Source organism: Podarcis bocagei, assembly GCF_964188305.1.
Source record: "Podarcis bocagei genome assembly, chromosome: 3".
Taxonomy (NCBI): Eukaryota; Metazoa; Chordata; class Lepidosauria; order Squamata; family Lacertidae; genus Podarcis; species Podarcis bocagei.
In genome coordinates this window covers 104629949-104645409 of record NC_138127.1, presented here as the reverse complement: position 1 = coordinate 104645409, position 15461 = coordinate 104629949, and the positions used below count along the sequence as shown (strand labels likewise).

Here is a 15461-nt window from a genome sequence, read left to right as displayed (position 1 = left end):
CACAGATTTCCTGTTTCCCACTGAATGCCAAGGGTTTCCGAGAGAGTAACAGGCATGCATATGTGTGCATGTGCCTGCTTAATCCCTTCGTTTCCCATTTCCCACATCCCAATGAAACCAGACAAAATGCTCTCCTTCCAGGACTGGAGGCTGCGGAAAGCAAAGAAACTGATTCCTGTACTGCAGGGGGCTGGATTAAGTGACCCTGGGGTTCCTTCCAGCTCTATGACTCTATGATTCTAGGAACAGAACCCTTGATTGATTCCTAGCAGGGAGGGAGGGTCCTTACCTCTCTCGCCCTGACCTTTTGTCACCCCCCCCCAGGCAAGACACTTGGGGTGGACCACACCCCCACACCCCACTAGCGACGCTCCTGAGGGTATGGAGTTATCTGACTCTCAAGCTGCCTGAAGGTTTTTTTCAAATGTTTAATGTTTTATTGCGCTTTTATATATGTTGGAAGCTGCCCAGAGTGGATGCACACTTCTTCAGATACCCTTCTTAAGATTCTGTTTCAGTGTATCTGAAGAAGTGTGTGCGCACACGAAAGCTTATACCCGGAAGAAACATAGTTGGTCTCTAAGGTGCTACTCGACAATTTTTTAACTGATTTTGACTGTGTCAGACCAACACGACTACCTACCTGATTCCTTATTGATGATTTTATTGTTTTATCTTTTCCATAAGCCACTTTGAATTCTTTTTTTAAAAACAACAACAACAGCAATAGAGCAGTGAATAAATTTCATGAAATAAATTAATAAATGTTCTCTGTTATGTTCAGAATTTTATTTGTGTTCAAAGTTCTTTGTATGTTTCTACGGAGAAAAAGATTTATATGTATATTGCACACATGCATACACACAAACTGGGGCGGAAACTCCGGAATGTAAATATGAGTAGCCTTTATCGGGCCAAGTGTTAACAGGTGTTAAATTAGCACGGTGATAACAAAACAATATTATCTGCAATAAAGCAGGTCTTATCTTGTGTGCTTTGGCTCAGCAGAGAAATGCTACACGTGTGTGTGCAATTTGTGATAGTTTAGCCTCACTGTTTGCATTTTATTCTATTTTTTAAAACGACACAGAGTTTGTAATACACAGGTTCCTATCTTAGATTAGGCAATCGTTTTAGAAAGGTGAGTGTGACATCAGAGGATACAGGGAGGAATTCAACATCACATCAAGGCAATCCTAAGCATTTGAGCTTTCTGGATGGAACAGTTCCCCCCTCTCCTACCCCTGTGCGCCATTCTGGAAATTCTCCCATACCCACGAGCCATTTTTTGGGGGGGGGTGTTTGAGGAAGGAGGGGGTGTGAAGCCCCATTGCAGAAGCAGAAGTGCAAAGCTTATTTGCCAGGAATGGAAACTTGGGTGTAGGGCACAGAGGCAGAAGGGCTTGAATGCCCGGCACCTTTTGAGCAAAGCACCATTAGCAGAAGTAGCAAAAAGCTTGGATCAGGCAGGAACAAAATTACTTCCCCAAAGGGGAATTGGAGAGCCCTGGTAAAATTCTTTCACGAGATTAGAAGCTGGATCTTTCAGTCACAAAAGAGCTCCACCTTCCTTCACTTCTGTTAGAATTCATGCTCCATGATTGCAGTCATGGGATTGTTGTCTCTCACATGATGGTATATTCCGACAGAGTGGGAAGTGATGGAGACAGGATGTTTGTGTTACTGTGAAGTGGGACTATTGTCCTTTGTTCTTTTCCTCTTTTCTGTCTGATGCCAGAGAGAGAGAGGGAGGCATGTTGCAGTGCTCCATGTGTGTTTATATGTAAATAAAGTAGATTAGCCAAAATGCTGAGTTGCTGAGGTCTGCTACGCAAACTGTGCAAACTCTGCAGATCCCTAGGTGTGCTGGTTTCTGTTGGCATCGGTTGCTGTGATGTTCAGGCTGAAGAAAGCTTTTGAAGCTCCCAAACGATCGACCAGGAGGGAGAGAACTTGCCAGTCGGGCATGTGTCTCTGCCAGGGTTCTACTCGAGTGTACGCCGAGCTCCTGACAACTTCCACCCCCACTACCTGGGTTTTATCCTTATAGAATCATAGAATTGTAGAGTCAGAAGGGACCCCTAGGGTCCGCAAGTCCAACCCCCTGCAGTGCAGGAATCTCAGCTAAAGCATCCATGACAGGTGGCCATCCAACCTCTGCTTGAAAACCTCCAAGGTAGGAGAATCCACCCAGCAGCAGAGCTAGACACTCAGCTGCTGAGGGTGGTGCACACATCCTGTAGTCAGGGGTGGGGTGTGCTGTGTGAAGCCTCTTTGCTGCTGCTCCCCCCCCCCCAGCTGTAGGGTGACCAAGGGAGAGGTGGAGCCTGCAGGGAGTGCGGAGCCTGCAGGTGGCCAAGCCACCACGTCACTCCCAGGAGAGATGTGTGGCTCAGGCAAGCTGCAGGCTCCATTGTTATATGCTTGTGAAACATGGACCACTTATAAACGCCATCTCCAACTCCTCCAAAGATTGCATCAACAGTGTCTCCGAAAAATTTTGCACATTACTTGGGAAGACAGGCAAACTAATACCAGTGTGCTGGAAGAAGCAAAGATCACCAGTGCCGAAGCAACGATTCTTCAACATCAACTTCGTTGGACTGGTCATGTTGTGCGGATGCCTGATGATTGTCTTCCAAAGCAACTACTCTATTCCGAACTTAAAAATGGAAAGCGTAATGCTGGTGGTCAACAAAAGCAGTTTAAAGACTCTCTCAAGGCAAATCTAAAACAATGTAGTATAAACACTGACAACTGGGAAACACTGGCCTGTGAGCGATCCAATTGGAGAACAGCCTTTCCCAAAGGTGTCATGGGCTTTGAAGACGCTCAAACTCAGGATGAAAGGGAGAAACGTGCTAAGAGGAAGGCACGCTTGGCAAACCTTCACCGTGATCAATTCCTGCCTGGAAACCAATGTTCCCACTGTGGAAGGAAGTGTGGGTCCAGAATTGGCCTCCACAGCAACTTATGGACTCATTGTTAAAACCGTGCCTATGGAAGACCATCTTACTCGGCTACGAGTGATCACCAAAGAAGTGCTGGCCCCCCGCAGTGTAGCGCCCACTGCCAGCCGCAATTTGTTACGTTTGTTGACTGAACTAAAAAGTTTCCTGAGTCCATTTTTTAAAAAAATAAAACCCTCATATTTTTGTCATTTTGTTTTTTTAAAAAATATATTTATTAACTTTTCAAAGTTTATACAAAAAAGACAAAAAACAAAAATACAAAGATTAAAAACACATATAATTTCATTCACTTGTTTTCTTTTAACTTATTTCTCGGACCTCCTCATACCTCCCCTTTTTGTATTCCAATTCAAATTATTCATTCAGCAAATCCTCACCCTTAATTTTCACTTAATTTTACACCTTTCTTTCTTCTTTTTTCCCCAATTATCTTAATCATTACAGCTGGTAACCACTTAGATTCTATCCAACATCAATCTAACATTCAATAATTTTATAATATTTCCCAAGATAGTCCTTAAATTTCTTCCAATCTTCTTCCGCCGTCTCTCTTCCCTGGTTTCGGATTCTGCCAGTCATTTCTGCCAGTCCCATGTAGTCTATCACCTTCATCTGCCATTCTTCCAAGGTGGGTAGATCTTGTGTCTTCCAGTACTTTGCAATAAGTATTCTTGCTGCCGTTGTTGCATACATAAAAAATGTTCTGTCTTTCTTTGGCACCAATTGGCCGACCATGCCCAGGAGAAAGGCCTCTGGTTTCTTCTGAAAGGTATATTTAAATACCTTTTTCAGTTCATTATATATCATTTCCCAGAAAGCCTTAATCTTTGGGCACGTCCACCAAAGGTTTTGTCATTTTGTCACTTCCCCCACCCCGTGATGACACTTGGGGTGGCCCGCACCCCCACTTCCTCCACTACTGAGTCCACCACCTCCTGAGGGACACCGTACCACTGACAGACCTTACTGTCAAAGAGTTCTTCCTGAAGTTGTGTTGGAATCTCCTTTGTTGTAACTTGAAGCCATTGGTTTCAGTCCTGCCCTCTGGAGCAGGAGGAAACCAGCTTGTCCTTGGGCTAGATCTCACTCCTATGTTGACCCAGAACAGCACACCCGCTCTCCAGCTGCAAAGACTATTTACCACTCATTTATAAATTGTTTGAATTGCCCCAATATTCGCTTCTTGAAATGGAAAGAACGAAGTTCAAATATCCTTTTTTTATGACAGTTACAGGAAGAGTGGATGCAAAGGACATTATTTCCTTGATGACCTCCTGCACTGCGGCTGCCTGCTGCTGCAAGAAAAGCCTGCCAAGAGAAGGGCCTTTCCTCAAGGACAGAGCATATGCTTGGCATGCAGAAAGTTCATCTCTAGGTTTTACTGGAAAAGAATGCCTGTCTGAAATGGTGGAGAGATGCTGCCATTCAGTGCAGACAAACCTGAGCTAGATGAATCAGCGGTCTGACTCTGGATAAAGCCGTCTCCCATGTTTCACAATACGATGCTCCAAGGACACCCACACGTCTTTGCAAACCTGCCTCCAGCTCTTTTATTTCCCTTCTCTTCCTTCCCCCTCCCCTTTTATGAAGATCACCCACTCTGAAACCCCACAGCTAATTCTCCCCTGGCCTCTTCGCTGGCCCAAGTAGGACCAATTCAGCCAGCTAGCCCTAGGGATTATCTAATTGATTTTTTAATTTTATTGTTATTCATGTTTTTATACTGTATTTTATGCAGCTTTTATAATTAAGTGTTTTAAAGTATTTTAAATAAAAAAATTCCTTCCTGTAGCACCTTAAAGACCAACTAAGTTAGTTCTTGGTATAAGCTTTCGTGTGCATGCACACTTCTTCAGATACACTGAAACAGAAGTTGCCAGATCTGAGGCTCATCTCAGCTATCTGCCAATCTCCGATTCCCACCACCCTTCTGAGTAATACCCCTCCCCACCTTCTCAATATATAGAAGGATCTGGCAACTTCTGTTTCAGTGTATCTGAAGAAGTGTGCATGCACACGAAAGCTTATACCAAGAACTAACTTAGTTGGTCTTTAAGGTGCTACAGGAAGGAATTTTTTTATTTGGACTATGGCAGACCAACACGGCTACCCATCTGTTAAAGTATTTTGAAATAAAAAAATTCCTTCCAGTAGCACCTTAAAGACCAACTAAGTTAGTTCTTGGTATGAGCTTTCGTGTGCATGCACACTTCTTCAGATACACTGAAACAGAAGTTGCCAGATTCTTCTATATAGTGAGAAGGTGGGGAGGGGTATTACTCAGAAGGGTGGTGGGAATGGGAGATTGGCAGATAGCTGAGATGAGCCTGTTGACGACTCTTAACGACTGCAATAGGTCTTCCAGGAAAAGGCAACATCTGTGTACAGATAGTGTATCTGAAGAAGTGTGCATGCACATGAAAGCTCATACCAAGAACTAACTTAGTTGGTCTTTAAGGTGCTACTGGAAGGATTTTTTTTATTTTGACTATGGCAGACCAACACGGCTACCTACCTGTAAAAGTATTTTGAATTTGTTGTTAGCTGCCCTGAGCCTGGTTTTTGAACTGGGAAGGTCGGGGTATAAATAAAAAATAATAATAATAATAATTATTATAATTATTATTATTATTATTATTATTATTATTTTACTTAAGGTGAAAGGCCTGGAAATGGATTGGGATATGGGGACATTTGCACCAGCTGCCAGCAGTCAGGACAAAGGGGGATTGCGAAGAGCTCCAAAAGGACCTCTCCAAACTAAATGAATGGGTGACGAAATGGGAAAGTGAGCAAATGCAATGTGAGCAAATGCAAAGTGGCAAAAGGATATTAGTTTCAAACAGATGGCCATAGGGTGGTCCATTGGTGGTGCCTGACCAGGAACAAGACCTTGGGGCCATGGTAGCCAGCTCAAGCAAGATGTTGACCCAGTCTGTGAAAAATGCAAATTCTGAGCTAGGGATTGTAGGGAAGCAGTGGGAAATAAAACTGCCAATATGATGAGCATTGTTCTGCGCATAATAATAATAATAATAATAATAATAATAATAATAATAATAATCGGGCCACTCTGGGCGGCTTCCAACAGAACACCAAAATACAATAACCTATTAAACATTAAAAGCTTCCCTAAACAGGGCTGCCTTCAGATGTCTTCTAAAAGTCTGGTAGTTGTTTTTCTCTTTGACATCTGGTGGGAGGGCGTTCCACAGAGCTGGTGCCAATACCAAGAAGGCCCTCTGCCTGGTTCCCTGTAACTTGGCTTCTCGCAGCGAGGAAACCACCAGAAGCCCCTTGGCGCTGGACCTCAGTGTCCAGGCAGAAGGATGGAGGTGGAGACACTCCTTCAGGTGACTGCATGTAATGCCTCCCCCCACCCTCGGGACACAGTGTCTGGAAAGTGGTGTGGCGGTCATATCCCGTATCCTTCTTAGGCTCTAGAGGGGTCTTGCAAGATGCAGTCAGGACAAACCTTTCTCCTGGCAGCACTTTCTGGAGCTGTAAGGCATGGTATGGCCTTCTCTACTGGGGAGGCAGGTGGATGGAACCCACCCTCTTTAATGTTTCTGGCCTGTGGCACTCTTCTTCCCCATATGGCCCACTGGACTGTCTGAGAAAGGCAAGACAGCCCATGTTAGACCCGCATACTGTGACCCACCCATACCCTCCAGTATTTCACAAATGAAAACAGGGATGTCCGATTCAACAACAACAACAACAACAACAACAACAACAACAACAACAACAACAATAATAATAATAATAATATCCATCTGACTGGGCTGCCCCAGCCACTCTGGGCAGCTTCCAACACATATAGAAACATAATAAAGCATTTAACAAGGGGACGCAGGTGGCACTGTGGGTTAAACCACAGAGCCTAGGACTTGCTGATCAGAAGGTCAGCGGTTCGAATCCCCGCGACAAGATGAGCTCCTGTTGCTAGGTCCAAGCTCCTGTCAACCTAGCAGTTCGAAAGCATTTCAAAGTGCAAGTAGATAAATAGGTACCGCTCCAGTGGGAAGGTAAACAGCATTTTCGTGTGCTGCTCTGGTTCGCCAGAAGTGGCTTAGTCATGCTGGCCACATGACCTGGAAGCTGTATGCCGGCTCCCTCGGCCAATAAAGCGAGATCAGCACCGCAACCCCCGAGTCGGTCACGACTGGACCTAATGGTCAGGGGTCCCTTTCCCTTTTTCCCTTTCCCTTTTAAAGCATTAAACATTTAAAAATGTCCCCATACAGGGCTGCCTTCAGATGTCTTCTAAAGATTTGTATATGAATATGCCTGAAGAAGTGTGCATGCACACGAAAGCTCATACCAATAACAAACTTAGTTGGTCTCCAAGGTGCTACTGGAAGGATTTTTAAAATTTTGTTTATTTTGTTTTATTTTGTTTATTTTGTTTCGACTACGGCAGACCAACACAGCTACCTACCTGTAACTAAAGATTTGTATAGTTACTTATCTCCTTGGCTGGTGGAGTCGCATAACTGCAAACCCTCCAACATTTCTCTAATGAAAATAGGGACGTCCTGAGGAGAAGAGGGACATTCCGGGATCAAATCAGAAACCAAAACAGCTTCTCTAAATCAGGGACTATCCCTGGAAAATAGGAACACTTGGAGGGTCAGCCCATCACAGTAGTGTGTTGGAACTACAATCAAGGAAAATGTCTATGTGACTGGTGTAGATATGCCCATGATTGCAGAAGTCCTGTGGAGGACTTAGGTTCCCATGCTTTGGGGACAGGGTTATATAGAGTTCCCTCCCTAAAAATCCAGCTTAACCCCCCTGGAACCGAGGAAGATGATCCCCCAACTGCTACCCAAGTGAGTCACTTGGGTATGTCCCACACCCCAGTATTAACAGTATGGTGGTAGTTGAGCTGCGGTGTCACAGTAACTCCTTGTGGCGAAAATGGCACAGGGCAGAATCAGCATAGTAATGAGTGGACCCTGATGGGATGGATTAGCTTTGGCACACCCTAAGCTCAGGTTGAAACATCTGCCTGGCTGCAATCTCCCACTCCAGTCATCAAGCAATAGCCTGGATGCTTGGCTTGCCCCATGAGAGAGTTCAATGCTAGGTGGTTCTCAACGAAGGAGTTGGGGCATTTCCCAGCCACAACGGAGTCCTATTCAATCAGTGAAGGCTGAGTGGAATGAGGAATTTATCCTTGTCCTACTGCCATGCTAACCCTATTGTGTCTGATAGTCTGTGAAGTTTTGGACAGTTTTGACCCAACACCTCGTGTCCTGTTTCAGTGCTTTCACCACTCTCAAGGGGCCACAGAATTCACCTGCTTGGACAAGGCCATTATTCAGGTCTATGCTGTCCAGTCAAAGACAACTATGGGGTGCAACGCTCATTTTGCATTTCAGGCCGAGGGAGCCCCTTCCAATTCTTTGAAGTCTGTGTTCAAGGTTCTTGGGCCCAAACTACCTTCTGGACTTTCTGATTCCTAATGTTCCACTTCGCTCACTGGTATCTTCTGATAGGGCAATTTTACCCTTTGGTGCTTCGCTGATATTGTTGCATGATTGTGGGCTTTTAATTCCCTGCTCCACTGCAGTCCAGTTCATAGTCATTTAAATAGATGCCCCCAACTCCTACCTTATTGCATATACTATTTGACAACTGCATAAAGCCGCCAGAATAAGATGTTTGGGGTAATGCATTTATTCTTGGTCCTTCACTGTGTTGCAAAGGATCACCATGACAATAATTGCCCAATAATCAGCAAATACTCCCACCTGACAGTAAGAGCTGTTCGACAGTGGAATTTGCTGCCAAGGAGTGTGATGGAGTCTCCTTCTTTGGAGGTCTTTAAGCAGAGGCTTGACAACCATATGTCAGGAGTGCTCTGATGGTGTTTCCTGCTTGGCAGGGGGTTGGACTCGATGGCCCTTGTGGTCTCTTCCAACTCTATGATTCTATGATTTACTATCCAGGTGGGGTTTTGACAGATGTTGCAGGATGTTTGCCCTGCGGCTATTTATTCCACAACTGAGAAGTTTACTGATCATAAATTTGCTGGCCCACTGCCACAAAATTCTGTATAAATAAAGGGTTTCTGCAATCTCGTCCTTCAACCATTCTTCAGCCTTGCTCTTCTCTCCTGCAGTTCTGAGATCCCAGCCAATTGTGCACAATGAAGACTGCTTTCGTGCTCTTGGCTTTGGCCTTCTTGGTTTTCCAGGCAACGGCTAAGCCAAATCCTGATGTTTTAGCAGAAGATGATGCCCAAATGCCAGCGGGTGAGTAGAATTAAGCAAAAACTTCTCCCTCCCTTTCTCTTTCTTTCCGCTCCTCTTGCAATAGTTTGTCCATATCATTGTGGTTCCTTCACCTTTCCAATTTGTTTCTTTTCTCATGCCCTCAATCTCCTGCATCTTCTGGCTTCTACCACTAGGTCTAGAGTTGAAGGGCATCATGCAAGGTCCCACAGATTCTTACATTAGCTGTTTCCAGAATCCTGTCTCTTCACCCAGCCAAAAGTCAGTTGATTTGCACACAAGAAGACACAGTATATACACAAGACCAATTTGGCCACCACTTTTGTTTAGACGTATCAGCATCACTATTGGTTCTGAAGGAAAGATGCTGCCACTTTCTAACTTCTCAGTAACTCACCAAGCACCCAGGATTTGCCTTGCAACCACATTCTGAATGTCAGATATGAGACCTAAAGCCTTTGAGAGAGCTAAAGAGGTTACAGGATGACATGTGTTATCTAAAACGAGTCTTGGGAGCCTTTGGCCCATGGGTCAAATTAGACCCATCAGGGATTCTAATTTGGCCCCAAAGTCTGTTTTCATCAAGTCATGGCCACCTGCCCCACACCTGACTTCATATAACATTAGGTGTGGGGCAAGTCAAGCTGCAGTGGCAAATGAACAACTAGGAATCTGGTCCTGATCTTACCTCTACAAATGAGCACTTCGGAACCCTTTAGTTTTTGCACCAAATGCAAACCCCATTGGGATTAGTTTCACTCGAGAACTCCTGGTCAGAGCCACCAAGTAAAGAGGACCCCTGAAAGGAGGGGCTTGCTTTCTGGCCTGTTTTCAACAGGAATCTTTGTAGCCATGAGCAAGGGACACAGGTGATGCTGTGGTTTAAACCACTGAGCCTCTTTGCAGCCATCCGCAAGCTAGAACAGTGAGATGGAGCGATGTTTTTTTGTGCAGCCATCCCCAAGCTAGAACAGCGAGATGGAGTGCTGTTTTTTTGCGCAGCCATCCCCAAGCTAGAACAGCGAGATGGAGTGCTGTTCTTTTGTGCAGCCCTCCCCAAGCTAGAACAGTGAGATGGAGCACTGTTTTTTTGTGCAGCCCTCCCCAAGCTAGAACAGCAAGATGGAGTGCTGTTTTTTTGCGCAGCCATCCCCAAGCTAGAACAGCGAGATGGAGTGCTGGTTTTTTGCGCAGCCATCCCCAAGCTAGAACAGTGAGATGGAGCGCTGTGCAGCGCTCCGTCTCGCTGTTCTGGCTTCGGGGACAGCCTTTGAAGCCTCTGCAGGGCAGCGGGGTGAAGGCACTGTGGAGGCTGTGCGCAGCTAACCCCGAAGCCTTTGGAGCACAGTGCGAGTTCCCGCTGCACTCCAAAGGCTTCAGGGATAGCCACCCGAAGCCTTTAGAGTGCAGCGGGAACTAGCGCTGTGCTCCAAAGGCTTCAGGTTCCTTTGCTGAAGCCAGGAGAGTCTTGCTGCGCTCCAAAGGCTTCAGGCGGCTATCCCTGAAGCCTGGAGACTGAGAGGGGTCAGTGCGCACCGACCCCTCTCGCTCTCCATGCTTCAGCGAAATTAACTCGTAGCCTCCGGAGCGCAGAGGGAGCGCTCCCTCTGAGATTTGGAGGCTTTGCTTTGCTTTCACTGAATCCAAGGAGCCTGCATTCGCTCCATAGGACGCACAAACATTTCCCCTTAATTTTTGGAGGGGAAAAAGTGTGTCCTATAAAGCAAAAAATATGGTATATTATGCTCTAATTTGGAAAACCTTACAGAAAAGCAGTGTTCGCTGTGTTAAAGTGAGATAAGACTAAGCTAAGCCAAAGAGAGGAGAGCTACCAGATAAGCATGTTAAGGTCTCTTGCCTTTTCTTTTTTTTCCTGCAGAAGGTGTTCCCCGCCCAAGAAATGCCATGGTATGCAATGCTATGGGAGGAAATTGCCGCCCCGGATGCCATGCCAATGAGAAGTCTGTTGGAAAATGCTTTGCAAGTATGTATTGCTGTGTGGGGTTCCAGTAGAGAGCCTGCTCAAGAGAGATGCAAGGAAGACCAACAGCGTACGATCGGAACAGAGGAAGAATCCATCTCCCAATCAAGACGGATTAATGCTAAACCTCTCTTTTTTGATTAAAACTGAGTTTGCTTCCAATTCAGTGGCTATCTGGTATTTCATTCTTCCTCAAAGCATTTGATCACTTATAGCTATCACTAGCACCGAACTACCATTGTTGCTGTAACTATTATTACAAACTCCCCCTGTGCCCCCAATTATCTGAAACAGTCACAATTTTATTGATTTCTTGATTTGATTTATCATACAGTGGTACATGGATGTGAACGGGATCCATGCTGGAGCCCCGTTCACATCGAGAAGCAAACGTAACTAGCGATGGCACGTCTGTGTGTGCACGCGTCGCTTTTAGCCGCTTCTGCGCATGATGTCATTTTGAGCATCTGCACATGCGCAAGTGGCGAAACCCATTACTTCCAGGTTGCCGCAGAGCGCAACTTGAACGTGCTCATCCCGAAGCATATTCAACCCAAGGTATGATTGTCTTTCTATGCCACTTTTCATTCAGAGGAATCACAAAAAGCTAATGAATAAACAAATAATAACAACAACATTTATTATTTATATACTGTCAATCTGACTGGGTTGCCCCAGCCACTCTGAGCAGCTTCCAACAAATTGAAACATGGTGAGACATTAAACGTTAAAAACTTCCCTGTGCAGGGAAATAATATATTGCAAGCTGATAATGGAACATGACAAATATCACTTAAATCATATAGAACATTCAACAAATCATCAGTAAAACAATTACAAAACAACTAAAAAAATAAGCAAAGCAGCACAATTACAACAAAAGTTATATTATGGGATTCACAAAGTGTTACAGCATTCATAACCAATAAAGCAATCTTAACAATAAGGGAAAAATAGCAATAAAAAAATAAACTAAGCACTGTTGAATTCATACACTCTTATCAACTCTCATGACTCATAATATTCCGCTCATTAAAATACACATCTTGAAAAATGTTTGTTTAGGTGTTTCTATACCACTATATCATAAAATAAAACATGGTAGGACTCAACCCAATGTCTTCAAGTTACAAGAAATGAGAACTCGACTAAGCATTATTTTTGAGAGCCAGAGCAGTTCAACAGTGGAACAGTCTCCCTTGGGAGGTAGTGGACCCTCCTTCCTTCAAGGTTTTTAAGCAGAGATTGGATGGCCAAACTTTCCAATACAGTATTTATTCCTAGGAGATCCTTTCACCAACCTGGCTATATTCCTCTGGACAGCATCCTCCTTTTCAATGCGGTGTCCAGAACAAGACACAGCACCCAAGCTGCATAGAATACAAGTGTACAGTTAGTGTAGAACAAAGTGAATCTATGTAAAGAGATTAGACTATTTTAGTAAAAGGCAATAGAGGACAGATCAGATATTAAACTGATAAGAACAGATACTACACTTGATCTTAGCCAAAAGGCCAAGAAGCGATGAGATTAGACTATTTTAGCCAGCAATCATTGGCACCTGTTCAGCTAAGACAACTGGAAAATCTTACCTGTGCCACTGCTGATTCAAGTTTCCCTGATCATGATCATGCATGTGTTTCTTTTTTCTTTTGTATGATAAAAACAATCTTTTGCATTTCTAGCTTCATTTTGCACTTGTAGCAGCTCCTGTTGAAGCACCCATTGCCAGCCTTTCCCCCCAAGCTTTTCCCCAGAGCCCAGAACCATCACAACAAATATTGTTTAGCTGATTATGGCAAGGCCATAGGAGCCAACTCCTAGGGGCCAACGTTTTTGTTTTTTTGGCCCCCGACAATAAAATATTTGAGGGGGCTGGGTCCCCCCAAAGTTAAAGGGCATTCACAAGCAAATGGGGTGTGCGCGCTGTGCCATGTGATCGATTATACAGAGCGGGACTTTCCTGGGCCCCCACAATGTTTTATTCAGGTTAGAATAAAATTTAGAAAAGGGTGTGTCAGCTGACTGATGGAGAGATGAACAGACAAATATCTGGAGAGTGAGAGGGTTATTAGAAATACAGTGGTACCTCAGGTTAAGAACTTAATTCGTTCTGGAGGTCCGTTCTTAACCTGAAACTGTTCTTAACCTGAGGTACCACTTTAGCTAATGGGGTCTCCCGCTGCCACTGACGCCGTGTCGCCACCGCACAATTTTTGTTCTCATCCTGAAGAAGAGTTCTTAACCCAATGTACTATTTCGGGGTTAGCAGAGTCTGTAACCGGAAGGGTCTGCAACCTGAAGCATCTGTAACCCGAGGTACCACTGTAGTGCAAATGCAAAGATTGCAGCATTGGTCAAAAGGCCTACAGATTGGGGACAACATCAAAGAGAACTGTGTTGCTAAGGATGAAGTAAACTCAAATTCACCCTTATCTCACACCCTTATCTAGAGTGCTACTTCAAAAACAATGGAACCCGTCCCATTAGGGCAGCATTCTTGGCTTCCCACCTGCATATATAGGCATGAACTCTGTGAAGGCATTACATTTGCTAGTTCATTCTTGGGACTCCTTTCAACGGCACACAAGTCTGAGAAGAACCATGAAGTTCGTCTGTCTCTTCTTTGCCGTGGTCTTCCTTGGCATTTCACAGTCTGATGAAGCCGATGTGCAAAAGCAATGGAGAAAGCCCTTGGAAGACTTGCGTGGCCTTCAGGGCCAAGACCCAGTTTTGCCAGCTGACGATGATGAAGCTTTGAAGGATGAAGGTAACTGTAGCATACATAGGAGATTGCAACATACATGGTGGGCAGGACAGCATTTCATCGGGAGGTGTTCAGTCTTTCATTGAACTCCATTGGAAATACTTCTCTTTGGGTGAATCACACACTAATGGCAGTGTTTTCAGTGGTGATCAGTAGGCTGTACATGCTCTTGGGAATGGTCTGTTTTTCTATGTGCAAAAGAGAGAGAGAGAGAATAGCATAAAATACTGGGGTAAAGTATGTCTGAATATGCACATATGAATGAAAACAGCCTATTAATAAAACATCTCTGAGGGCCTTCTGGCAGTTCCTTCCCTGCGAGAAGTGAGGTTGCAGGGAACCAGGCAGAGGGCCCTCTTGGTAGTGGTGCCCGCCCTGTCGAACACCCTCCCATCAGATGTCAAGGAAATAAACAACTATCTGACTTTTAGAAGACATCTGACGGCAGCCCTGTTTAGGGAATTTTTAATGTTTGATGTTTTATTCTGGTTTTAATATTCTGTTGGGAGTCACCAAAAGTTGCTGGGAAAACCCAGCCAGATAGGCAGGGTATTAATAAATTTATTATTATTATTATTATTATTATTATTATTATTATTATTATTATTATTATTATTATTATTATTATAATATAGGTATCATATTATGTAAAACTGCTTTCACAAAATATTTTGGCTTTCCTTGCAAATACGTGTTAAGGTCTCTTGCCTTTTCTTTTTTTTTTCCTGCAGAAGGTGTTCCCCGCCCAAGAAATGCATTGGCATGCAATACTATGGGAGGAAATTGCCGCCCCGGATGCCATGCCAATGAGAAGTCTGTTGGAAAATGCTTTGCAAGTATGTATTGCTGTGTGGGGTTCCAGTAGAGAGCCTGCTCAAGAGAGATGCAAGGAAGACCAACAGTGTACGATCGGAACAGAGGAAGAATCCACCTCCCAATCAAGATGGATTAATGCTAAACCTCTCTTTTTTGATTAAAACTGAGTTTGCTTCCAATTCAGTGGCTATCTGGTATTTCATTCTTCCTCAAAGCATTCGATCACTTATAGCTATCACTAGCACCGAACTACCACTGCTGCTGTAACTACTACTAGAAACTCCCTCAGTGCCCCTGATTCTCTGAAACGGTCTCAATTTTCTTGATTTCTTGATTTGAGTCATTCTATTTCTATGCCACTTTTCATTCACAGAAATCACAAAAAACTAAATCATAATAATATTTATTATTTATATACTGTCAATATGACTGGGTTGCCCCAGCCACTCTGAGCGGCTTCCAAAGAATTGAAAATCAAACATTTAAAACTTCCCTATGCACGGAAATAATATATTGCAAACAATAAATAACAATGGTGCAATGGAACATGACAAATATCACTTAAATCATATAGGACAATCAACAAATCATCAGTAAAACAACAACAGGCTATAAAGCACTATTAGCAAAGCAACTAAAAAATAATAATAAGCAAAGCAGCACAATTACATCAAAAGTTATAT

General features: G+C 44.0%; 2 long non-coding RNA genes across 2 annotated transcripts; both read left to right on the top strand.

Moving 5' to 3' along the window:
- The first annotated feature begins 9069 nt into the window (after positions 1-9069).
- LOC308583214 lies at positions 9070-11357 on the top strand. The gene is made up of 2 exons (XR_014006129.1): positions 9070-9235; positions 11094-11357. It is a non-coding gene; the product is annotated as an uncharacterized lncRNA (long non-coding RNA).
- Positions 11358-13743: 2386 nt separating this feature from the next.
- LOC308583142 lies at positions 13744-14957 on the top strand. The gene is made up of 2 exons (XR_014006082.1): positions 13744-13965; positions 14694-14957. It is a non-coding gene; the product is annotated as an uncharacterized lncRNA (long non-coding RNA).
- Positions 14958-15461: the final 504 nt, after the last annotated feature.